The following is a 24845-nucleotide window of genomic DNA, read 5'->3' as shown; positions in this document are numbered from 1 at the left end:
CCTCGTGGGCCCCTCGTGGCTCCCCTGACGTATTTCTTCCTCGTATATATACCAATATTCCCAAAAACCATCTGGGAACAGAATAGATCGGGAGTTCCGCCGCTGCAAGCCTCTGTGGCCATCTTCATCATGTCGGCGCTCTCCATGATGAGGAGGGAGTAGTTCACCCTCGGGGCTGAGGGTATGTACCAGTAGCTATGTGTTTGATCTCTCTCTCTCTCTCTCGTGTTCTTGATTCGGCACGATCTTGATGTATCGCGAGCTTTGCTATTATAGTTGGATCTTATGATGTTTCTCCCCCTCTACTCTCTTGTAATGGATTGAGTTTTCCCTTTGAAGTTATCTTATCGGATTGAGTCTTTAAGGATTTGAGAACACTTGATGTATGTCTTGCCGTGCTTATCTGTGGTGACAATGGGATATCACGTGATCCACTTGATGTATGTTTTGGTGATCAACTTGCGGGTTCCGCCCATGAACCTATGCATAGGGGTTGGCACACGTTTTCGTCTTGACTCTCCGGTAGAAACTTTAGGGCATTCTTTGAAGTTCTTTGTGTTGGTTGAATAGATGAATCTAAGATTGTGTGATGCATATCGTATAATCATACCCACGGATACTTGAGGTGACATTGGAGTATCTAGGTGACATTAGGGTTTTGGTTGATTTGTCTCTTAAGGTGTTATTCTAGTACGAACTCTATGATAGATCGAACGGAAAGAATAGCTTCGTGTTATTTTGCTACGAACACTTGAATAGATAGATCAGAAAGGAAAACTTTGAGGCGGTTTCGTACCCTACCATAATCTCTTCGTTTGTTCTCCGCTATTAGTGACTTTGGAATGACTCTTTGTTGCATGTTGAGGGATAGTTATATGATCCAATTATCTTATTATTGTTGAGAGAACTTGCACTAGTGAAAGTATGAACCCTAGGCCTTGTGTCCTAGCATTGCAATACCGTTTACGCTCACTTTTATCATTAGTTACCTTGCTGTTTTTATATTTTCATATTACAAATACCTATATCTACCATCCATATTGCACTTGTATCACCATCTCTTCGCCGAACTAGTGCACCTATACAATTTACCATTGTATTGGGTGTGTTGGGGACACAAGAGACTCTTTGTTATTTGGTTGCAGGGTTGTTTGAGAGAGACCATCTTCATCCTACACCTCCCACGGATTGATAAACGTTAGGTCATCCACTTGAGGGAAATTTGCTACTGTCCTACAAACCTTTGCACTTGGAGGCCCAACAACGTCTACAAGAAGAAGGTTGCGTAGTAGACATCAAGCTCTTTTCTGGCGCCGTTGCCGGGGAGGTGAGTGCTTGAAGGTATATCTTTAGATCTTGCAATCGAATCTTTTAGTTTCTTGTTTTATCACTAGTTTAGTTTATAAAAGAAAATTACAAAAAAAATGGAATTGAGTTTGTCTCATACGCTTCATCTTTTTAATATCTTTCGTGGGTATGATGGAAATGAAAATTGTGCCAAAGTGTTAGAAGAGGAATGCATTAAAATGTTTGGCACTAAATCTTTGAATGATGAGCATGATTGCAATGTTGTTAGTATGAACTCCTTGAATATCCATGGTACTAATGATGATTGCACTAGTCATGATGAAAATATCTCTTATAAGCATGTCGATTTTTGTGGAGTGCATAGAGTTTGCAAATACATACCAAAAAGGGAAGATAGATTTTGTCAGAGGCATAAGTACTTAGAAACTAAATGGTTGCAAGAAAGGCTAGTTGTTTGTGCTGAAAATTTAAATTTTCTTAGCCGTACTTGTGAACTTTGCAATGAACGTGGTCATTTAACTATCCGATGCAAATTGTTTCATGATCTAATCATGTCCAAAAATTGTGATGACTTGATTTCCCTTGCACATCATAATGAACTTAGTTTGCTTATGGGCTATGAAGAAATGAAACGTATAACTAACGATCTTCCAGAATTTGCCCGTTATAAACTTCTTGATTTTGATCTAGAGCAAATTTATATGTATTGTGCGGTGAATTGCATTGAAAATCCTTATATTGCCAATTACATAAAGAAAAGAAAACAAATAGAAGATGAAGAGAATACTAATGAAAGGGAAGAGACTTCCCAATATCCTCCTATTATTTCTTATGATGAATCAGGTAACGAGGAGGCACTTTCTATTCAACCAATCTCATCAATAAGGAGCTCAAAAAAGAGGGATAAACCCGCACATGATGTGAAGAAGAAAAAGAAAAAACGGAGAAGCAAAGGTAAAAAGGTATCCCTCCAAAATGATGTTGCTCCTACTACTCATTGTGATGATGATAATTGCTATACTATTGGTGCTATCCATACTATTAATGATGAGAATGATTATGCTTATGATATGAAAAGGCCCAAGCTTGGGGAAGCTATGTTTGATGAGGATGACATATTTGAGAATATATTTTCTGAAATTAATGTTTGTCCCAAGCTTGGGGATGCTACGTTTAATGAAGATGATATTTTTAGCCTCCCAAGTTTTGATATGCAAAGTTGTTATGATGATAGCATGCCTTCTACCTATTGATGAAAGTGGGTTTGGAAGAGTGTCCACTTTAGGAAGTAATGATCCCACTATTTTGGAGGATGTTGAATCTTATAATATTTATGAAAGTGGATTTGGAGAGGTCATGACTTTATTTAGTGATGAGTCCACTATCTTGGAAGAGGTTTCAATCGATTATGATGAGAACAAAGTTGCTACTTATGATGATTATTGTGATAAAACTTATGCTATAAAAAGTAGTGATGATTATATTTATAAAACTTGTCATGATTATGATTACCCTTTTTCTGAACATTACTCTTTTAATGTGGAAACAATTTATAGTATTCAAGTCTCTTATGATACTCCCACTATTCCGAATGAGAAGAATTTTGCTCATGTGGAGAGTAGTAAAATTTCTATGCAAGTAGATCATGAAACGAATGCTTTAGGTGCTAGTTATATTGTTGAATTCATTCATGATTCTACTGAAAATTATTATGAGGGAGGAATATATGCTTGTAGGAATTGCAATAATATCAAGTTTCCTCTCTATGTGCTTAAAGTTTTAAAGTTATGCTTGTTTTGCCTTCCTATGCTAGTTGATTATTGTTCCCATAAGTTGTTTGCTCACAAAATCCCTATGCATAGGAAGTGGTTTAGACTTAAATGTTCTAGTCATATTCTTCATGATGCTCTCTTTATGTTTCAATTCTTATCTTTTATGTGAGCATCATTGAAATCATCATGCCTAGCTAGGGCCGTTAAACGTTAGCGCTTGTTGGGAGGCAACCCAATTTTATTTTAGTTTCTTGCTTTTTTGGTTCTGTTTAGTAATAAATAATCCATATAGCTTCTGTTTAGATGTGGTTTTATGTTTTAATTAGTGTTTGTGCCAAGTAAGACCTATAGGATCTTCTTGGATGATAATTATTTGATCTTGCTGAAAATTCCAGAAACTTTCTGTTCACGAAAACAATTGTTAAAAATCACCAGAACGTGATAAATACTGATTCCAATTGCAGCAGATCAATAATCAAATTATATAGGTCGTCCTATTTTGGTAGAATTTTTTGAGTTCCAGAAGTTTGCGTTAGTTACAGATTACTACAGACTGTTCTGTTTTTGACAGATTCTGTTTTCCGTGTGTTGTTTGCTTATTTTGATGAATCTATGGCTAGTAAAATAGTTTATAAACCATCGAGAAGTTGGAATAGAGTAGATTTAACACCAATACAAATAAAGAATGAGTTCATTACAGTACCTTGAAGTGGTGTTTTGTTTTCTTTCGCTAACGGAACTTACGAGTTTTCTGTTAAGTTTTGTGTTGTGAAGTTTTCAAGTTTTGGGTAAAGATTCGATGGACTATGGAATAAGGAGTGGCAAGAGCCTAAGCTTGGGGATGCCCCGGAAGGCATCCCCTCTTTCATCTTCGTTCATCGGTAACTTTACTAGGAGCTATATTTTTATTCACCACATGATATGTGTTTTGCTTGGAGCGTCATGTCATTTTATTTTGTTTTGCTTGCTGTTTGAATAAAATACCAAGATATGAAATTCTTAAATGGGAGAGAGTCTTAACATAGCTACATAATTATTTAACTACTCATTGATCTTCACTTATATCTTTTTGGAGTAGTTTGTCATTTACTCCTGTGCTTCACTTATATCCTATGAGTAAATGGTTGAATGATTTGAATGTCATAAATCTGAAATTATATATGTTTCATATGCTTATCCCATGGGGAGTAATGACTTTACATATAAGAAGTAGGGGTGGTAAATTTATTGAAGGTTAGCCAACATTGTATTGGTCACTTGAACAATTCATGAAAGAATATTGAAGGAAGAGAGATTTCACATATAAATATACTATCTTGGACATCTTTTGCAATTGTGAGCACTCATTAAAATATGACATGCTAAAAGGTTGATGTTGGACAAGGAAGACAATGTAATGGGTTATGTTTTCTTATATCCGAAATAAAGTATATTGTCATGGATCGCCCAATGCGTTGAGCTTGCCTTTCCCCCTCATGCTAGCCAAATTCCTTGCACCAAGTAGAGATACTACTTGTGCTTCCAAACATCCCTTAAACCAGTATTGCCATGAGAGTCCACCACACCTACCTATGGATTGAGTAAGATCCTTCAAGTAAGTTGTCATCGGTGCATGCAATAAAAATTACTCTCTAAATATGTATGATCTTTTAGTGTGGAGAAAATAAGCTTTCTACGATCATTGTGATATGGACGAAATAAAAGCGACAGACTGCATAATAAAGGTCCCTATCACAAGTGGCAATATAAAGTGACGTTCCCTCGCATTAAGATTTTGTGCATCCAACTATAAAAGCGCATGGCAACCTCTGCTTCCCTCTGCGAAGGGCCTATCTTTTACTTTTATGCAAGAGTCATGGTGATCTTCACCTTTCCTTTTTTTCATTTTATCCTTTGGCAAGCACTTCGTGTTGGAAAGATTCTGATATATATATCCAATTGGATGTAAGGCATCATGAACTATTATTGTTGACATTACCCTTGAGGTAAAAGGTTGGGAGGCGAATCAATAAGCCCCTATCCTTCTCTGTGTCTGATTAAAACTTTGAACCCATAAATATCGCGTGAGTGTTAGCAATTGTGAAAGACTAAATGATAGTTGAGTATGTGGAGTTTGCTAAATCAAAGCTCTGACATAGACTCTTCCTGAAAATAAGATGAATTGTAATTGTTTGATGACTAATAACACGGTTTGTTAGTTTTCAAGAAAGTTTATGATCTATACTTTAACATGTGAATAGCTTGTTACTTGATCACGAGAAGCTTTATGAGATGAGCTACTGTTATGATATATAATGATGCTAGAAAAGGTGATTGAAATTATCATTGATCAAACTTGTGCACCTGCTAGCATTCACACTTGATAAATTATTTCTTTTATCATTTACCTACTCGAGGACGAGCAGGAATTAAGCTTGGGGATGCTGATATGTCTCCAACGTATCTATAATTTATGAAGTATTCATGCTATTATATTATCCATCTAGGATGTTTTATATGCATTTATATGCTATTTTATATGATTTTTGGGACTAACCTATTAACCTAGAGCCCAGTGCTAGTTTCTGTTTTTTCCCTTGTTTCAGTGTTTCAAAGAAAAGGAATATCAAACGGAGTCCAAACGGAATGAAACCTTCGGGAGAAGTTATTTTTGGAAAGAAAGCAATCTAGGAACTTGGAGTGCACGTCAGGGGATCAACGAGGAAGGCACGAGGCAGGGGGGTTCCCACCCCCCTGGGCATGCCCTCCACCCTCGTGGGCCCCTCGTAGCTCCCCTAACATATTTCCTCCTCCTATATATATACCAATATAACCAAAAACCATCTGGGAACAGAATAGATCAGGAGTTCCGCCGCTGCAAGCCTCTATAGCCACCAAAAACCAATCGGGACCCTGTTCCGGCACCCTGCCGGTGGGGGAGATCCCTCACCGGTGGCCATCTTCATCATCCCGGCGCTCTCCATGACGAGGAGGGAGTAGTTCACCCTCGGGGCTGAGGGTATGTACCAGTAGCTATGTGTTTGATCTCTCTCTCTCTCTCTCTCTCTCTCTCTCTCTCTCTCTCGTGTTCTTGATTCGGCACGATCTTGATGTATCTCGAGCTTTGCTATTATAGTTGGATCTTATGATGTTTCTCCCCCTCTACTCTCTTGTAATGGATTGAGTTTTCCCTTTGAAGTTATCTTATCGGATTGAGTCTTTAAGGATTTGAGAACACTTGATGTATGTCTTGCCGTGCTTATCTGTGGTGACAATGGGATATCACGTGATCCACTTGATGTATGTTTTGGTGATCAACTTGCGGGTTCTGCCCATGAACCTATGCATAGGGGTTGGCACACGTTTTCGTCTTGACTCTCCGATAGAAACTTTAGGGCATTCTTTGAAGTTATGTGTGTTGGTTGAATAGATGAATCTGAGATTGTGTGATGCATATCGTATAATCATACCCACGGATACTTGAGGTGACATTGGAGTATCTAGGTGACATTAGGGTTTTGGTTGATTTGTGTCTTAAGGTGTTATTCTAGTACGAACTCTATGATAGATCGAACAGAAAGAATAGCTTCGTGTTATTTTACTACGGACTCTTGAATAGATAGATCAGAAAGGATAACTTTAAGGTGGTTTCGTACCCTACCATAATCTCTTCGTTTGTTCTCCGCTATTAGTGACTTTGGAGTGACTCTTTGTTGCATGTTGAGGTTTAGTTATATGATCCAATTATGTTATTATTGTTGAGAGAACTTGCACTAGTGAAAGTATGAACCCTAGGCCTTGTTTCCTAGCATTGCAATACCGTTTACGCTCAGTTTTATCATTAGTTACCTTGTTGTTTTTATATTTTCATATTACAAATACCTATATCTACCATCCATATTGCACTTGTATCACCATCTCTTCGCTGAACTAGTGCACCTATACAATTTACCATTGTATTGGGTGTGTTGGGGAGACAAGAAACTCTTTGTTATTTGGTTGCAGGGTTGTTTGAGAGAGACCATCTTCATCCTACACCTCCCACGGATTGATAAACCTTAGGTCATCCACTTGAGGGAAATTTGCTACTGTCCTACAAACCTCTACACTTGGAGGCCCAACGACGTCTACAAGAAGAAGGTTGTGTAGTAGACATAAGCGGGCCGCAGGAAGGCAAGTCTGGGGACCCCCGTTCCCAGGACATCGACAGTAGCCCCCGGGCCCAAGGCACGCTCGGACTTGGCTTCGAGGCGAAGCCAAAGGGCAAGTGCGGAGCGCCGCGGGCCCCAACAGCCTGCGTCCTCGCTTGATGCGTGGCGATTGATTGTACATGGGCGTCTCCGCTTCCCCATGCTGCCTCTGCAACTGCCTGACTTGACGAGTCCCTGCTGCATGCAGAGAAAAATCATCATTACCATTGATCGTGGGGATCGCCGGTTGGCCTTCTCCCGCTATAAATGAGGAGGGGGCGGAGCCCCCGTCGCTCATCTCTTCCTGCTCTGCTCACTTCTTCTTCCTCGCTTCATTGCTAGTAGCGACTCCATGGCGCCTATGAAGAGGTTCTCGGCCGCAGAGAAGGGGAGGGCCCGCCAGGAGGGGCCCGGCTCTCCGCCACCCAAGAGGGGGCGCGGCCATCCTCATAAGCACACCGTGACCCCCGCCGTGGCCCCTCGCAGCCGCGACGGCGCCTCTTCGCGTGGTGGGAGTCGACCAGGTTGTGGCAGCCACGTTGATGAAGGGAGGCAAGCCATGGTCGCTCGGCGGAGGTGCTGCCGGAGTTCGTCGTGTGGTCGGAGAACCCGGACGGCACCTGGCTTCAGCTCCCACGCTTCTTCGCCGGTGAACTGTCGGCCACGGGTCCAGGCGGGCTCTGGCTACAGGCGGATGGCTGCTGCATCAAGGCTTCATGGGTCGCGGTCGAGGTCACTGTCGCGGGCAACGCGGCCCTGGCTCGCGGCTGGCAGTCGTTTGCCCGCACGCGCGGCCTGGGCAGGCGGTGCACCCTCCACTTCAAGTACGATGGCAACGCGACCCTCTACGTGAGGGTATTCGGAGAAGATGGCCGCCGCGTCGGGCGCTGCCCCGAGGACAACGACGGCGGCGAGGTGCTTGGCCTTGGCGACGGTCTAGACGAGGGTGAGGGTGGTCTTGCCTTCGGCGTTGGCAGCTGCTCGCCCAGCTATGATGATACTCCCTCCGGCGACTGCTCCAGCGGCGGCGGCTACGACTAGCTGCCACGCCGCCGCGCCCGCTTCGAGGGTGGCAGTGGGTCGTCTCGTCACCATGCTCCAGTGAAGCGCGAGGAGGGATCCGGCTGAGCTTAGGAGAGCGCCATGGGTCCATCCTCGCGAGCTGCTGCAAGGGCACACGCCACTTTTGTTTCGTTCTTTCTTTTCTTCCTGCATTAAGAGAGAGACAAGTATGGTCCCCGTTGGGGCGTGCAACGAACCATGGTTTCCAGGTTGCTACGCTATGTTTATTGTTCCTGTGTCGCGTTGCAGCATCAACGTTTTATGTCGGCACGTAGAAATAACTTAGCTTGACACGCTCGAAGTAGTTTTCGCCTCGTGAGGCGCGCATTCCCCAGTACCTGGTGAGGCCTTCTTGGCCTGGGAGGGGTCGAGGAGCTGCAAAAATTTGTTAGGAAACTCTTATTCTTCCGAGCCCTGGTCACAGGCGCCGCTGGCCATGATCCAGCGCTTCGCATCGTGGTGCCCGAGGGGCACAGATTGAGAGAAGTGCGCCAGCTTACAAGCCTAAACGAGGGTGCCTCGCGAAAAACAGAAAAAATGCTCACGAGGGCACCTGTCCAGCCCCCTCGCGAGGCATGCGAGAGAGAGTACAGGTCGAAACAAGGAACCGAAGGCAGAAACGGAGGCAAAAGGCGATGGAACCAAGCCGGCAAGGAACACCAGAAAGCAAATTTTCATTAAAGAGGGGCAAGCCAACTACGGAAAGCAAATGAAAAGCCATGTCCGGCACCTAGTCTAGTCTTCTTGTCTTCTCACCAGCGCAGAGCTAAGTGCTGCCACTAGGACGTGGGAGGGAGCCCCCGAGGCCCGAGGGCGGCACTCCTGAGACTCCAGGGCGTGTACAGACCCACTCATTATTACGTGAGAGTGTCATGAGCGGAGACCTTCACAGGCACTGGGCCTTTCTTCATAGGCGCCGGGCCTTTCTTCATGGGTAGAACTTCCGGAGGTGCTGGATGTTCCAGGCGTTCTGGATAGGGACCCCGTCCTGCATCTCCAAGCGCACTGCGCCACGCCTGGAGACGTGGGCGACCCTAAACGGGCCCTCCCACACGGGCGAGAGCTTGTGCAGCCCTTCCCTGGAGAGCACCCGCCTTAGGACGAGGTCGCCCACCTCGAGCGTCCTGGAGCGGACGCTGCGACAGTGATACCGCCGCAGCGCCTGCTGGTATCTTGCCGCCCGGAGCGTGGCTTCATGGTGGCATTCCTCCCCCAGCACGAGGTCCATCCCCCGCATGGCGTCCTGTTGCGCCTCATCAAATGCCAGGACCCGCGCGGAGCGATGCTTGACCTCGTGAGGGAGAGCCGCTTCTGCTCCGTAGACGAGGAAGAACAGGGTCTCGCCTGTTGGCTTGGTGGTGGTGGTGCGTATGGACCACAACACAGACTGGAGCTCATCGTGCCAGCCCCTGCCGCAGGCCTCGAGCTTCTTCTTGAAGGTCCTGGTCTTGAGGCCTCTCAGGACCTCCACATTGGCGTGTTCGGCCTGACCATTGCTCCTGGGGTGTGCCACCGAAGCGTAGCAGATCTGCATTCCAAGGTTAGCACAATATGTCTTGAAGAGATTGCTAACGAACTACGAGCCATTATCGGTGATGATGCGGTTGGGGACCCCAAACCGGCTCACGAGACCCTTGGTGAACTTGACCGCAGATCAGGCCGGGATGGTGCGGATGGCTTCTACCTCCGCCCACTTGGTGAACTTTTTGATGGCGAAGTAGAGGTAGCGGTAGCCCCCAGGCCCTCGAGGGAACGGGCCCAAGATATCCAGCCCCCAGAGTGTGAATGGCCACGAGAGTGGGATGGTCTGGAGGCCCTAAGCTGGATGATGGATCTGCTTGGCGTCGAATTGACAGACCTCACAAGACTTCACCAGCTCAGTCGTGTCGTTGAGCGTTGTAGGCCAGTAGAACCCACTGCGGAACGCCTTGCTGACGAGGGTTCGTGACGATGAGTGGTGCCCGCAGTCCCGGCCGTGTATGTCAGCTAGCAGCTCTTTCCCCTGTTCCCTGGAGATACAACACAGGGAAACATCACTCGGCCACTTACTGTATAACTCACCCTCCTGGATGCAGTACGCCTTGGCTGTCGGGCCACGCGCTCCGCGTCCTCCTCCTTCTCCGGTAGCATCCCTTGCGTCAGGTATTCCTTGAACTCCTTGGTCCAGCACCCCTCCTGAGGCTCGAGCGCCAAGAGTAGGCACGCTCCCGAGGTCGGGCCGCAGGCCAGGGCTCCCGAGGCAGGTGGTTGGGGGAGCTCCTCCCGAGGCAGCGCTGGCCTCTAAAGTGGTGGTGTTGCCGATGGCTTGAAGAGCCGCTCCTCGAAGACACTAGGCTCTTGGGGTAGCCGCTTGGATGCTCTCTTGGCGATGTTGTCGGCCTCCTTGTTGGTGCCGCGGGGCACGTGCTGCAATTCCAGGCCCAAGAACTGCTTTTCCATTTTGCGTACCTCCGCGAGGTATGCCTCCATGTGCTCGTCCCTCGGCTCGTATACCTTGTTGGAGAAGTTGACGAGAAGCTGCGAGTTTCCCTTGATGGTGAGGCGCTTCACCCCCAGGGCCACCGCAGCCTTAAGGCCAGCTATGAGGCCTTCGTACTCCGCTATGTTGTTGGAGACCTTCTCACCCTGTTGGAAGCAGAGCTGCACGGCGTAGTAGAGGTTGTCCTGAGTGGGCGAGATGAGCACTGCTCCAGCTCCCGCGCTCTGGCGTGCAAATGCGCCATCGAAATACATCATCCATCCGTCTGGCACTTCACTTCCTGGCGAGAGGGACCGATCCTCGCCTACTTTGAGCTTTGGGGCGTCCGTCCATTCTGGCACGAAGTCGGTGAGCGCGGCTCCCTTGATGACCCTGGTTGTGCTGAACTCCAGCTGGAACGCCTGCAGCTCGATATTCCACTCGGCGACGCTTCCAGCAGTGTTAGGGCTCCTGAGTACCCTCTCCAGTGACCTTGATTGGGTGACCTTGAAAGTAGTGTTGTATCTTACGCGAGGCCACCAAGAGCGCGAGCAAGAGCTTCTGAGCCATGGGGTACCATGCCCTTGCATCCCGCAGTACCGTGCTGACAAAATACACTGGGTGCTCGACAAGGGTAGGCGCATCAACGGGACCCGCGTCTGTCGGATGTTGGGGCACCTCCTGAGGCGATGGGACCTCCGGAGCCTGATCGCCCATTGGGGCCTCTGCGGGCCTAAGGTTGCCATCCTGGTGAGCTGGGTCATCCGTTGGCGTTGCTGCAGCCCCCGCGGTGTCCTTCAGGTCTTGCGTCGCCCCGGCTGGGGGCGCGGTTCGGCGCGACGTGTCCTTGGCCTAGCGCTCTTCCTGAATCGCCACTAGAGCTGCACTGGCTGAGTAAGGAGTGGCGGCAAGGTAAAGCACCAGGGGCTCGAAAGGGCGGGGCGCCACCATCACCGGAGGGCTGGTCAGATATCTCTTGAGATCTTGAAACGCTTGGTCAGCCTCCGGGGTCCACTCAATCTGACCCTTCTTCTTCATCAGCTTGAAGAATGGTAGGGCGCGCTCTCCCAGCTTGGAGATGAAGCGCCCCAACGAAGTCACGCAGCCGGCAAGATTCTGCATCTCCTTGAGGGTTTTTGGTGGGCTCATGTCTTCTATCGCCTTGACCTTCTCCGGGTTGGCCTCGATTCCCCTGTGGGACATGAGGAAACCCAGCTGCTTGCCGGAAGGGACTCCAAACACGCATTTCTCCGGGTTGAGCCGCAGGTCCACCTGGCGCAGGCTCACGAAGGTCTCCTCCAGGTCCTGAATTAAAGTCCTCGCCTCCCGATACTTTACCACAATGTCGTCGACGTAGGCTTCAGCGTTCCTCCTGAGCTGCTGGCCTTAGGCGATGTGCATCAGCCGTTGGAAGGTCGCGCCCGCGTTGCGCAGCCCGAATGGCATGCAACTGTAGCAGTACACCCCGCACGGGGTCAGGAAGGCCGTCTTCTCTACATCCTATACTACCATCTTGATCTGGTGATAGCCTGAAAATGCATCCAGGAAGCACAGCAGGCCGCACTCGGCGGTGGAGTCAACTATCTGGTCGATGCGTGGAAGCGGGAATGGGTCTTGGTGACAGGCTTTGTTGAGGTTGGTGAAGTCGACACACATGCGCTCCTTCCCGCCTTTCTTTGGTACAACGACGGGGTTCGCCAGCCACTCGGGGTACCGAACCTCGCGAATGACACCTGCCGCCTCCAGCTTGCGGGTTTCCTGGACGATAAAGCACTACTTCTCCGTGGACTGTCGTTGTGCCTTCTGCTTCACAGGGCACACATTGGGGCACACCCTCAGGTGATGCTCGATCACCCCTCTTGGGACCCCTACCATCTGTTTGGGCTCCCAGGCAAATACTTCCTTGTTTGCGTGCAAGAACTTTACCAATGCCTCCTCTTGATCTGGCCCGAGGTTGGCACCTATGGTGAAGGTGGCTCCAGAGGACCCATCTTCCTGGACCGGCACCTGCTTGGTCTCTACCCGATCTTGAGTGAACAACTGCTTCTTCTTGGCCGGCGCGGCCCCCTTAACTCCAGAGGTGGCCTCGTCAGCCGGTCGCGTTGTCGCGGCGGACTTGAGTGCGAGCTTGAGCGCCACCAGAGCCTCCTTGGTATCTCCAATTACGGTGAGGACGTCCCTGCTCCTGGGCATCTTCATGAGGTTGTAGGCCGGATGGGTTGCCGCCATGAACTAAGCCAGAGCTGGGTACCCGAGGATGGCGTTGTACGGAAGGCCAATCCGGGCGACGTCAAAGTCGATCAGCTCAGTGCGAGAGTTGTCGCGGGTGCTGAAAGTCATCGGAAGATGGATCTGCCCCAGGGGACTGGCGGAGCCGCCGCCAACCCCCGAGAAGGGCTTGCTAGGGCGGAGCCGCTCGAGCAGCACGTGAAGGAGGCTAAAAGCCTCCACAGAGACACGATGAGGCCGGCGCCGCCGTCGATGAGGGTCTTAGTGACGGCCACGCTGCAGATGGTGGGTGTCGGTGTCAAAACCGGTGGATCTCGGGTAGGGGGTCCCGAACTGTGCATCTAAGGTCGATGGTAACAGGAGACAGGGGACACAATGTTTACCCAGGTTCGGGCCCTCTCTTATGGAGGTAATACCCTACTTCCTGCTTGATTGATCTTGATGAATATGAGTATTACAAGAGTTGATCTACCACGAGATCATAATGGCTAAAACCCTAGAAGTCTAGCCTGTATGACTACGATTATCATTATTGGCCTCTACGGACCTAGCCCTCCGGTTTATATAGACACAGGAGGGATCTAGGGTTACATAAGATCGGTTACAGAGAAAGGAATCTTCATATTTGGACGCCAAGCTTGCCTTCCACGCCAAGGAGAGTCCCTCCGGACACGGGAGAGAGTCTTCGGTCTTGTATCTTCACAGCCCTTTAGTCTGGCCCATGTCCAACAGGCCGGACGCCCGAGGACCCCTTAGTCCAGGACTCCCTCAGTAGCCCCTGAACCAGGCTTCAATGACGAGGTGTCCGGCGTGCAGATTGTCTTCGGCATTGCAAGGCGGGTTCCCCTTTCCGAATATTCCAAGATAGTCTTCAGACGCAACAAACATGTCCGGGTCTGCAACACAAGTACCACACTCAACCGCCGAGAGAATAATATTTCACGAGTCCAATCCGCTGATAAGTTTTTGTAAGGTGACATCACGTCTGCCCGGTCATTATTCTCAAACCGTTTTCATCTGCCGTTCCACGTTTCGAGATGCGGTTTCCATTGGCACGTCTTGTCAAAGCAGAGATCGTGTCCCCTTATTGCGGGATTCTAATCAATACGGGTGTGGGTAATCCAAGCGTGCCGTTTGCACAACCCTTGGGAACAGGCGAGTTTTAAGGCGAGTGGGGAGGCGCTTGATATTCACTGGCTTTATAAGGAGATAAGGATTCCCTTTTCTTCACCAACGCCTTCTCTCTTTCTCTGCCCTTCCATTCTTGAGCTCTAGCGCCCAAGTCCTCATCTTTTCCGCCTTAAGAAAGCACTCAACCATGTCCGGATCTGGAGCGCAAGGCAAGTGGATGGTCTCCTCCATCAAGGAGAAGGACATCACCGAGCTTCAGGAGGCCAGGTATCTGACGAAAGAAATCGCCCACCGGCTTGCGGCCAAGGGGCAAGTCGTCCCCACCCCGAAGCCCAATGAGAGGGTGGTGTTCAACCCCCATTTCGTACGCGGGTTAGGGTTTCCTCTCCACCCTTCCGTCCACGGACTTATGTTCTATTACGGGCTAGATTTCCATGATCTGGGCCCGAACTCCTTCCTCAACATCTCGGCATTTATTGTCGTGTGCGAGGCCTTCCTCCACATTCCTCCCCACTTCGGACTATGGCTCAAGATCTTCAACGTGAAGCCAAAGGTGGTGGATGGCCAACACGCGGAGTGCGGAGGTGCCATTCTTGGCGTTCTGGGAATGGGGGTCCCCAGACTTGCCTGCCTGCGGCCCACGGTGTGGCTGTGCTAGCAGTCCTGCACGGCCCATCTTCATCAACAAGGCACTCAAGACCCTCGCGAGGGGCCAAGCCTCACGAGGCGGACGACACAAGACCTCCTCAGGAGCGGCCTCACCAGGCTGCCTCGCGAGGAGCGAAGAGATCAAGGCAAGGCAAACCTTGCGAGGTTCTCGTGACGTGAGCCATGATGATCAAGATCAGGCGGGCGCCAGGCGCGCGCCAGCACGCGTAGCGTCCTTGTTTCCTCTTTGGTGCTAAGGGGGCAAGCGCAGGCGCGGAGTACCGAGGCATCAAGCAAAGGTTTCCATATCAGTGCAACGAGACCAAGACCGGCAGGACGGCAAGGCGGAGGTCACCATGGATCCCAAGACGGCGTCACCACCAGAGCCTTTTGCAGGCAAAGACCGCTTTTGTCAGGATAAGCTGTACTAGTTGTCCCCTTTCAAATTGGCCGTTGTTGGCTCCCTTCCCGCTCAATATTTGGGGAGAGGACCAGGGCCTATATAAGTAGAACTAGCCACCACAGTAGAGGCAAGTTAATCCGATCTAGAGCCAACCCTTAGCCACACACCGAGCACAAGAACACCTCAACCTCAGGAGGCTGTTCTTCCCCTTGTACTGTTCATCATCAGCCCGAGAGGCAATCCACCACCACCACACTGGAGTAGGGTATTACACCACAACAGTGGCCCGAACCAGTATAAATCTTGTGTCTTTTGTGTTGTGAGTTCGTCGAGTTCGTTTTTGAGATCTTAGCCGGTTAGGACGCGGATCGATAGGGAGGAAATCTTCGCGCGCACCCCAGTGTTCAAACCTTGAGGGTTTTGCTGGAACCCGTGATCCGACATTTGGCGCGCCAGGTAGGGGTGCGCCGAAGCTTCCTTTCCGTCGCTTCGCGTCCAGTTGCTCCGTCATTTCCATGGCGGACGCTCGCCGTGCTCGTGCTGAGCGCCGGGCTGCCCTCGCCACCCGCGTCGCTCAGACGGCTCCCGTCGGTGGGCCACCTCGTCGTTCTCCGTCTCCTGCCGCCAACGCCGCCACCGACCCGGCGGGGAACGAGCAGCAAGCGTCCTCGCTGCAGCCCTCGGTGCGGCGGGACGGCCGCACCGCCACTCCATCGCTGACCTCGGCCGGTTCCTCGTCCCACGCTCGTCGCGCTCCCATGGACGCACGGGCCGCGCTCCTCATGGCGCACGAGCTCCTGCGCTACCGACCGGTCGACGACGTCTACGAGGACTGGCTCGACCGCATCGCCGAGCTCGTCCGCGCTGCAGGGGCTCCCCTGCGCCGTCCCTCTCTCCACCTCACCCTCCGCCAGCTACAGGCGACGTAGCTCATGGAGCACCTCCACCACCTCTGCCCCAAGACGGTGCCCTGGCGCCAAGGCGCACGGCTCCACGATGCGACCCGCCACGTCCGGCGCCCGCGCGTGAAGAAAGAAGCTGCCAAGAAGTCCCTCGACCGCAAGAGAACGCTCTGCCACTCCTCGCATCGCCGCGCCAGGATCGTCTGCCGCGGCCGGCCCCCGCGCAACTTGCCGAAGCGGCACGTGGGCGCCAAGACCAAGCTCCACCTCCAAGACGGGCCCCGGCGACCACGGCCGGCTGTCGCGCCTTCATCCCCGAGCTGCGTAGCGTCGCCTAGCCGGGCAAGTTCAAGCCAGATCTGCCTCCTCGCTACGACGGCACCCCCGACCCCGTGGAGTTCCTATAGCTCTACGATCTGAGCATCGAGGCGGCCAACGGCGACGAGAAAGTCATGGCGAACTGGTTCCCTATGGCACTCAAAGACGGCGCCCGTTCGTGGCTCCTGAACCTGCCCCCAGGCTCGATCTCCTCCTGGGACGAGATGCGCGACCGCTTCGTCGCCAACTTCCAGGGCACTCGCGACCGCCCGCCAGCCGTGGGTGACCTGCGCCGCGTCAAGCAACAACCAGGAGAGGCCCTCCAGAAGTACATCCAGCGCTTCAACAACATTCGTCTCAAGATCCCCAAGGTGACGGACGAAGCCATCATCTCCACGTTCTCTGATGGCGTCCGCGACATCAAGATGAAGGAAGAGCTTGCTATCCACGAGGAGTTGTGCACATCTCAGGAGTTGTTCAACCTGGCGACCAAGTGCGCGAGAGCTGAGGAAGGGCGCCTCTCCCTCCTCGAGCTGCCGGCTGCGGACCCGGAGGAGAAGAAAGCCAAGGCCAAGGACGTGAAGCGCAAGGGAGCAGCCGTGCTCGCCGCGGAGCCGGACACCAAGCGAGGTAGAGATAGGCCCGAGTCATCCAAGAGCAGCCGACCGTTCTGCGCCTTCCATAACCTGAATACCCACAACACCAGCGACTGTCAAGAGCTCAGAGCCATTCATGAAGGACGGTTCGGTCGACGCCCCGAGCGCAGTGACTGGGGCTACGACCGAGGAGGAGGACGTGGTGGCGGACGCTGGGACGACCGTAGCCCGCGCCAGGAGTGGCGCCACCGGCCTCGTTAGGACCGCTGGCAGGATCAGCCTCGCGAGGGCTCCTGGAGGGACTAGCCTCATGAGGATCGTCCTTAGGGCAACGCTGGTCCTCCTCTGCTGCCGCCACCGCCAAGAAGGAATGATGACCACCATCAAGACGAGGGGGCTGGGGGGCTTCCAGGAGCCGCGCGCTATCTCCTGCATCTTAGGCGGAGCTCTGGCCCCAGCCTCGCAGCGTATCTTCAAACAGTTTGCTTGTGAAGTGAATGCAGTCCTCCCCAAGCTTGAGGCCACGCGCCCGCTCAGGTAGTCCCAGTGCGCCATCACCTTCAGTTCGGCGGATCAGCTCAAGTGCGCAGCCACTTCTGGCGCCCTCCTGATGCTTTGCTCCCCAGTCATCAGTAACGTGCAAGTTACCAAGACCCTCATCGACGGCGGCGCAGGGCTCAACGTCCTGTCCATCGACACGTTTGACAACCTCCAAGTGCTGTATGATCAGCTTTAGCCTACCAAGCCTTTCTCAGGAGTGCCGACAGTTCCACCACAGCGACAGGGCAGGTCCGCCTCCCCGTCACCTTCGGAGAACGCAAGAACTACCGCACCGAGCTCATCGACTTCGACGTCGCGCACATCCGTCTGCTGTACAATGCCATCCTCGGGTATCCAGCCCTGGCCAAGTTCATGGCGGTGACCCATCACGACTACAATGTCCTCAAGATGCCGGGAAGCGGCGGGATCATTACGGTCCCATGTGAAGAAAGAGACGCGGTGTGCTCCCTCGAGCGTGCCTTTCAAGCTGCAGCAATCGACGACCTCGACAGCAAGGGCGAGGGCCCTCCTGAGGCCATCCCCAAGAAGAAGAAGCAGTTGCGCCGTGCAGGACCTCAGGAGGGTGGCGTTGCAACTGGAACCTCGTCAGGATCAGCGCCCACTCCAGGGGTGCCTCTCTGCATCCCATAGCAAGGCGCGCCCGGGCCCTTCTCGGGCAGGGCTCGGGGGCTCTCTTCTGGAGGGCCTCGGACCTTGCCAACATCACGAGGGAGGTGCTTGGGCACCACTTGGAGGCATGCTTCACGGCACATTTCCCTCAGGAGGGCACAGGGCGAGGAGCGCCCACCGCTCAGGAGTTCATCACCAAGACCACTAAGGAACTGCAAGACGCAAGGGCCATGTGCGGCGACCGCCGCTCGCGAGGCGCATCTCCCATCCAGGCGAGGATGCCAGGTTGCGCGTCTGCATCGACGTCCCACGGCTCAACAGGGCCGCCTCTGAGGAGCTCTTCTGGCCTTCGCGCGTGGGCCGCTGCGAGGGTCCACCGCACAGCTATGTTCGCATGCCTTTTGGCCTGCCGAGCATGACGTTCGTCTACCAACGCAACTTGTAGCGCATCCTGGTGACTCAGGAGGCCAGGCACCGCACCGTCCTGACAGAGATGGAGGTGGTCCTCAAGGAACCGCCTGGACCCCCAGAGCCTCCTGAGGCTCAGGGACCCGGTGGCTCATGAGGAGCAACTCCTTCGCCGCGTACCTTCAACTGCCCCAACACCCCCTCATCAACAGAACCAGGTGACATTTTCCAAGTTTATTTAGCTGGGAGCGCCCCTCGGGCTGCATCATTCCTAGGCCACATGGGTCCGTCCCTGTGGCATGTATCCCTTTTTCTTCATGTCTTTAGCTTACCTTGCTGGGGGCGCCCCTCGGGCTGCATCATCCCCAAGCCGCTCGGGCTTGACCCAGTGGCGTGTGTCTTCCCTGCTTTTACTTGAGCCAGTATGCTTTCCATGCTTAATCTGCCTATGATTATTACCTGCTCGATCGCCACCCATCCTGGGAGCCACGCGCCGGCCGTCCCTGCAGCGTCGATAAATCCAACGGCTGAGCTTTGTTTGGTGGGCTGGCCCCGTTCACGTCACCTCTTGGGGCCGTTGGTGCTTGGCTTTCTCACGCGATAACCTCAGGAGATTCGTTCGGCGCAGGTTGTCTGACCACCTCGCAGGACAAACACAGCGAACAAGAACCAAGACCAGGCGCAACCCGCCTTGAGGTAGGGCCTCGTGAGTCCCGCGCTGGCTCACGAGTGCCCAGATACACCTCGTCTAGCCCATTCGTGCAAGCCACGTGTCAGGGCGGGGCTGTACACGCCCCGGGGGCTCTCCGCAGAGGGAGCCCCCCCCCCCCCACGCACAAGTGGAAGCACCATGCTCCGCGCTGGCCGTCGACACTACCGAGGAGTAGCTATGCCCTTGCACAAGCGGAAGCACTATGCTCCGCGCTGGTGATAAACAACTGAGGGCGGCCTCACGGCCGTACCAACCTCAGGGAGCCCCAGAGCTCAGTGTCCGGCCTCACTGCAATGCCTCCCCTCGGGAGAGCCGCGCGAGAGGGCTGGGTACGGGGGCAGCGCTCGGGTCACGCCCAAGCGTACGCCACCCAACCAGGTCTCCTGGACCTGGTCGTCGCACGCCCCTCCCGAGCCGGGCCTCGGCGAGGGCAAAGGTATGGAGATTGTTTGCGCGTCAAGGGGGACTACTGAGCATCGCGACTCAGGAGCCTAACTGGTCACGTAGCCCCTCACTCCTTGGTCCGTCCTGGTCTCCAGTCGGCCCAACGGCGGTTGAGGTATGCGCGGGGCCGGGCCCTGCCGACATAGAACATTAACCTATCCTCGCGTATTCTCCCTATAAGTTGTTTGCGCGTCAAGGGGGACTCCTGAGCATCGCGACTCAGGAGCCTAACTGGTCACGTAGCCCCTCACTCCTTTGTCCGTCCTGGTCTCCGGTCGGCCCAACGGCGGTTGAGGTATGCGCGGGGCCGGGCTCTGCCGACGCAGAACACGAAGCAAATAGGAAGAAAAATCGCAAAATCTCGAAGCAAATATTACAAGACATATTGTTCTCACAATATCAAACGAAAGTTTAACGCCTCCACGAGGCCTGATGCATGCTGCAGGAATGAAACAGGAAAGCAGCCACAGGTCACCCCTGGACAGAGCCATCGCCCGCAGAAGGTGCTCCTCCCTTGGTAGATCAGCATAGGGGGGCACCAGGCGAACTTGCGCCTACGCACGAGCCTGGCGCATCACGAGGAATCAACCCCGAATCGTCAAGATAAGTCCCGCACTCAGACTAGCTAGTCGTTGGAGCATAGGAGTCGTGCTCACCGCAATCCTGTTGCGGCAACGCCGCCTCCCTTTCTTACCTTACCACGGCCGCTTGGGCGCTAAAGGGGACCTCCTGAGCATCGCGCCTCAGGGGCTCTTACTGGACCTCGGGCCGCTCACCTCCTGGCCTTGACCACGGCACGCGACCTGGCATAACAGTGACGGCTGAAGCTTGCCTGGGGACCAGGACCTGTCAGCGTAGAGCAACAAGCCGTCGCGAGGTTGGAAAGGGGAGACCGAGCCTAAACAGGATTTGCGTTCACAGGTTTCCATAATAGGGAAGATATACAAAAGGCATTATAGACCCTTTACACGCCCCCACGGGGTACTTCTTGATTCCTCGCAGGGAACAAAGGACGAGAACCTAGGAGGATCCTATCTACACACCCCCGCGGCTGACGCCATCATCAACAGTGGGCCGCGGGAGGCCGGTGCCAACCCCATCCAGATCAGCGATGACGGCGGCCGGACGCTGCGGCCTTGCTCCGGGCACGGCAAGAGCTCGGGGGCACTTAGCAGTCGTCGCTCGTCTCTGGAGTCTCGTAGAGCTCAAGAGAATCGCTGGACTCCCAAGAGTCGCTGCTGCTGGAGTGGCCGCGAGCGGAGCGCGCTTCATCCTGGCGCTCCCCTCCAGGGCAACACCCCAAGCGGCGGCCCTCCGCGTCGAAGACCTTGAAGAACAGCGTGGAAGCGCCGTCATACTCGAAGTGGATCACGAGGGCGCCCTCAGCACGGAAAACCCGCGCAACCTCACCCCAACCGCGGGTCATGAAGATCTTGCCGGAGGAGACCACTTCGACCTCTGCTCCGGTTGCCGGGGAGTCGCAGTCAGCATGCTGCAACCAGAGCTCGACGGGTCCCCTCGGCGGCATCACGTTGGAGAAGAACCACGGAAAGCGGATCCAAGAGCTTGGGGGCATCGCCGCCCACAGCACCAGCTCGAGCGAGGAGTCCGTCGCGTGGACCCCAGGAGCGACAGCGCACATCACCATGGCACGACGTCCTTGGCCGCGGCGCGCGCGCCGATGCTCGTCGTTCCTTCTTCCTGAGCCACCTGCTTGGGCGTACAAGGGCAGCGGATACCCTGGAGGAGGCCGCTCACACCAAGGCCACATCGCCACCTGCATCGCCGATGCGTCGCGGCGGTGAACGGAGCCTTTCCCTTCTCTGCAGCCGAAAACCTTCGGATGGGCGCCATTGCTGCTAGCAGAGGAGCAAGGAGGACGAAGCAAGCGGATTGGGAAGAGATGGGCGATGGGGGCTCTGCCCCCCTCCCCATTTATAGCGGAAGAAGGCCAACCGGCGCCTCCCACGATCACAGGTAATGATGGTTTTCCTTGCATGTCGCAGGGACTTGTCAAGTCGGGCAGTTGCCGAAGCAGCGTGGGGAAGTGGAGACGCCCACGTCCAATCAACCGCCACGCATCGACCAAGGCCGCCGGCTTTTGGGGCCCGCGGCACTCCGTACTTGACCTTTGGCTTCGCCTCGAAGCCAAGCGCGAGCGCGCCTTGGGCCCGGGGGCTACTGTCGGCATTCTGGGAATGGGGGTCCCCAGACTTGCCTGCCTGCGGCCCACGGCGTGGCTGGCTAGCTGGCCTGCACGGACCATCTTCATCAACAAGGCACTCAAGACCCTCGCGAGGGGCCAAGCCTCACGAGGCGGATGACACAAGACCTCCTCAGGAGCGGCCTCACCAGGCTGCCTCGCGAGGAGCGAAGAGATCAAGGCAAGGCAAACCTCGCGAGGTTCTCGTGACGTGAGCCATGATGATCAAGATCAGGCGGGCACCAGGCGCGCGCCAGCGCGCGCAGCGTCCTTGTTTCCTCTTTGGTGCTAAGGGGGCAAGCGCAGGCGCGGAGTACCGAGGCATCAAGCAAAGGTTTCCATATCAGTGCAACGAGACCAAGACCGGCAGGACGGCAAGACGGAGGTCACCATGGATCCCAAGACGGCGTCACCACCAGAGCCTTTTGCAGGCAAAGACCGCTTTTGTCAGGATAAGCTGTACTAGTTGTCCCCTTTCAAATTGGCCGTTGTTGGCCCCCTTCCCGCTCAATATTCCGGGAGAGGACCAGGGCCTATATATGTAGAACTAGCCACCGCAGTAGAGGCAAGTTAATCTGATCTAGAGCCAACCCTTAGCCACACACCGAGCACAAGAACAGCTCAACCTTAGGAGGCTGTTCTTCCCCTTGTACTGTTCATCATCAGCTCGAGAGGCAATCCACCACCACCACACTGGAGTAGGGTATTACACCACAATGGTGGCCCAAACTAGTATAAATCTTGTGTCTTTTGTGTTGTGTGTTCGTCGAGTTCGTTCTGGAGATCTTAGCCGGTTAGGACGCGGATTGGTAGGGAGGAAATCTTTGCACGCACCCCAGTGTTCGAACCTTGAGGGTTTTGCCGGAACCCGTGATCCGACAACCATGGTGAGCAAGATGCCCAATGTCACATGGCCCAAAGGCACCTTCATGGAGATTGTCAAGGTGTGGCAGAAACTGTGGTTCTATATCACAGAGCCTCGCGACGCTGCTTGGGCAGCGGCTCCCGAATTCAAGTCCAGTGGCCCAATGCGGCTCACCTCCTGGCTAGAGAAGGGCCTGAACCGGTCTTCGTCAGACGAGCTAATAGCGCTGCAAACACGCATTCAGAGCATGGTGGAGAAGAACATCAAGCTCGTCAATGTGATCCAGGTGATGCTAGTTCGCCGGATCCTTTCATGCCAAAGCCGGACTTGCCATTTATGGGAGTTTGATCTGGCCAAGCACCAGACTCTGCAACAGTTCTTTGGAACTACGCACGAGGACATCTGGAAGGTGCTCTTCACGGGCAAGGAGACGCTGTCAACGATGACCGAGGACCGTGGGCATGCACTAGCCCATCCTGCTAGTCCAGTAAGTTTTTCCCGTTTCAAGATGCATCCTTTACTTGCTTGTTTAGCGAAGATACTTAAGCTTCACGATTCATTTTTCAGGGCTGGACGAAGAAGGCGGAGCGAATTCAATGTTCAGCTCCGCTGCCCGAGGAACCAGTCATCCCTCTCTTGGCGAAGATGCTGGTTCCGGCGCCCTACAAGGCACCGGAGAAGAAGGCCAAGAAGAAGGCCAAGGGGGCCAAAAGTGGCCCTCGCCGCAAGGGCGCTTCAGACAGGACGTCCGAAGACAACGAGACTCCCTCCTCTGTCGTCGAAGACGACGAGGAGGAGGAAGAAAGCAGCTCTCCCCCTGAGGGGGGAAGGAAGAAGAGGGCGGCCTCCACAAATCTGGAGGCAGAGGCGTCCAAGAGGGGGAAGGGTTCCCTCACGGATAACTCCACGTGGGATGTTGACAGCAGCCCAGAGCTGCGCCCCCAAAACAAGCCCCTGGCCGCATCGTGACTACTAAAAACCCTGATGCATCCATATATCTAGACTCTCTTCTTCATAGCTATAATATGTTGAATTATGCTATTGCAGTCCGGCCCATGACAGCTCCCTGCGATCCTCGTCAGGAGGTTCGCTGGATTCAAAAGCGATGGCCAGCGAGTCACCGCCGGCCGCTCACTCTCCCACGGCCAAGGGCGATGACGAGGTGTTGTCCCAAAGGACCTTCCCAGGCCAGGGAGAGCTTCAGGAGGCCGTTAGGGTTGCGCCAGAGGGTGACCCTCCGGCCGCCGGACACTCGGGAGAGAAGACCCCCATGGAGACTGGTGATGGGGGCCATGTTCAGTTCGGCCCCAACCAAATACGTTTCCGGAGTCCTATACGGCTCCGGAATCCGGTGAGCAGCCTCCTTCGAGAGAAGGAGGTGTGCCTATCCTGCCGGTGACCTCTGTCCAAGCAGAGGCACTGGATAATCTCCTGGAAGCGCTACGAGGCGCTTCCATTGTGGATGAACACCGTAGCATTATGGGTACAGTGATTGAGAGGGTTCAGTCCATTAAGAGCGGACTGACCGAAGCCTGCAGCATCCTGCTGACTGGCTTTGAGGTAAGCGATGCAAAAAGAGAAAGCCCTAGTATAGACAGTAGCCCCTGAGACACTGTCCGGTGTTCGAAAAGAAAAGCCGGACAGAGGATCAAGTAATTTTCGCAGGAAACTAACTAAACATGTCTTATATGAATAAGCATGCGTCGTTGCTGGCCGCGACCTCTCATGTTGCTGAGGTCTCCGGACTAAAGCAGAGTCTGGAGCGGGCCGAAGAAGAGCTCGGCCTTGTAAGAAGGCAGCTGGAGGACAAGCAAAGTATGTTGTGACTTGTTGTATATTCGGAAAGAATGAATTATCTGTATTTGACCGTAGTGCCATAATGTTTGTAGGAGCGGCGACCGAGCTCGAGGTCCTTAAAAAGGCCCTGGCCGAGGCCGAGGAGAAAACTGCCAAGGAACGAGCCGCCCGTGAGAAGCACGAGCCCAGGCTTGATGAGGTCCAGCAAAAGCTCCAGGATGCCGTGAAAAAATGTGAGACCTTGGAGCGT

This window comes from Aegilops tauschii, chromosome 7 (assembly GCF_002575655.3).
Source record: "Aegilops tauschii subsp. strangulata cultivar AL8/78 chromosome 7, Aet v6.0, whole genome shotgun sequence".
Lineage (NCBI taxonomy): Eukaryota > Viridiplantae > Streptophyta > Magnoliopsida > Poales > Poaceae > Aegilops > Aegilops tauschii.
The sequence above is the reverse complement of the archived record's forward strand: the minus strand, read 5'-3'. Positions refer to the sequence as shown.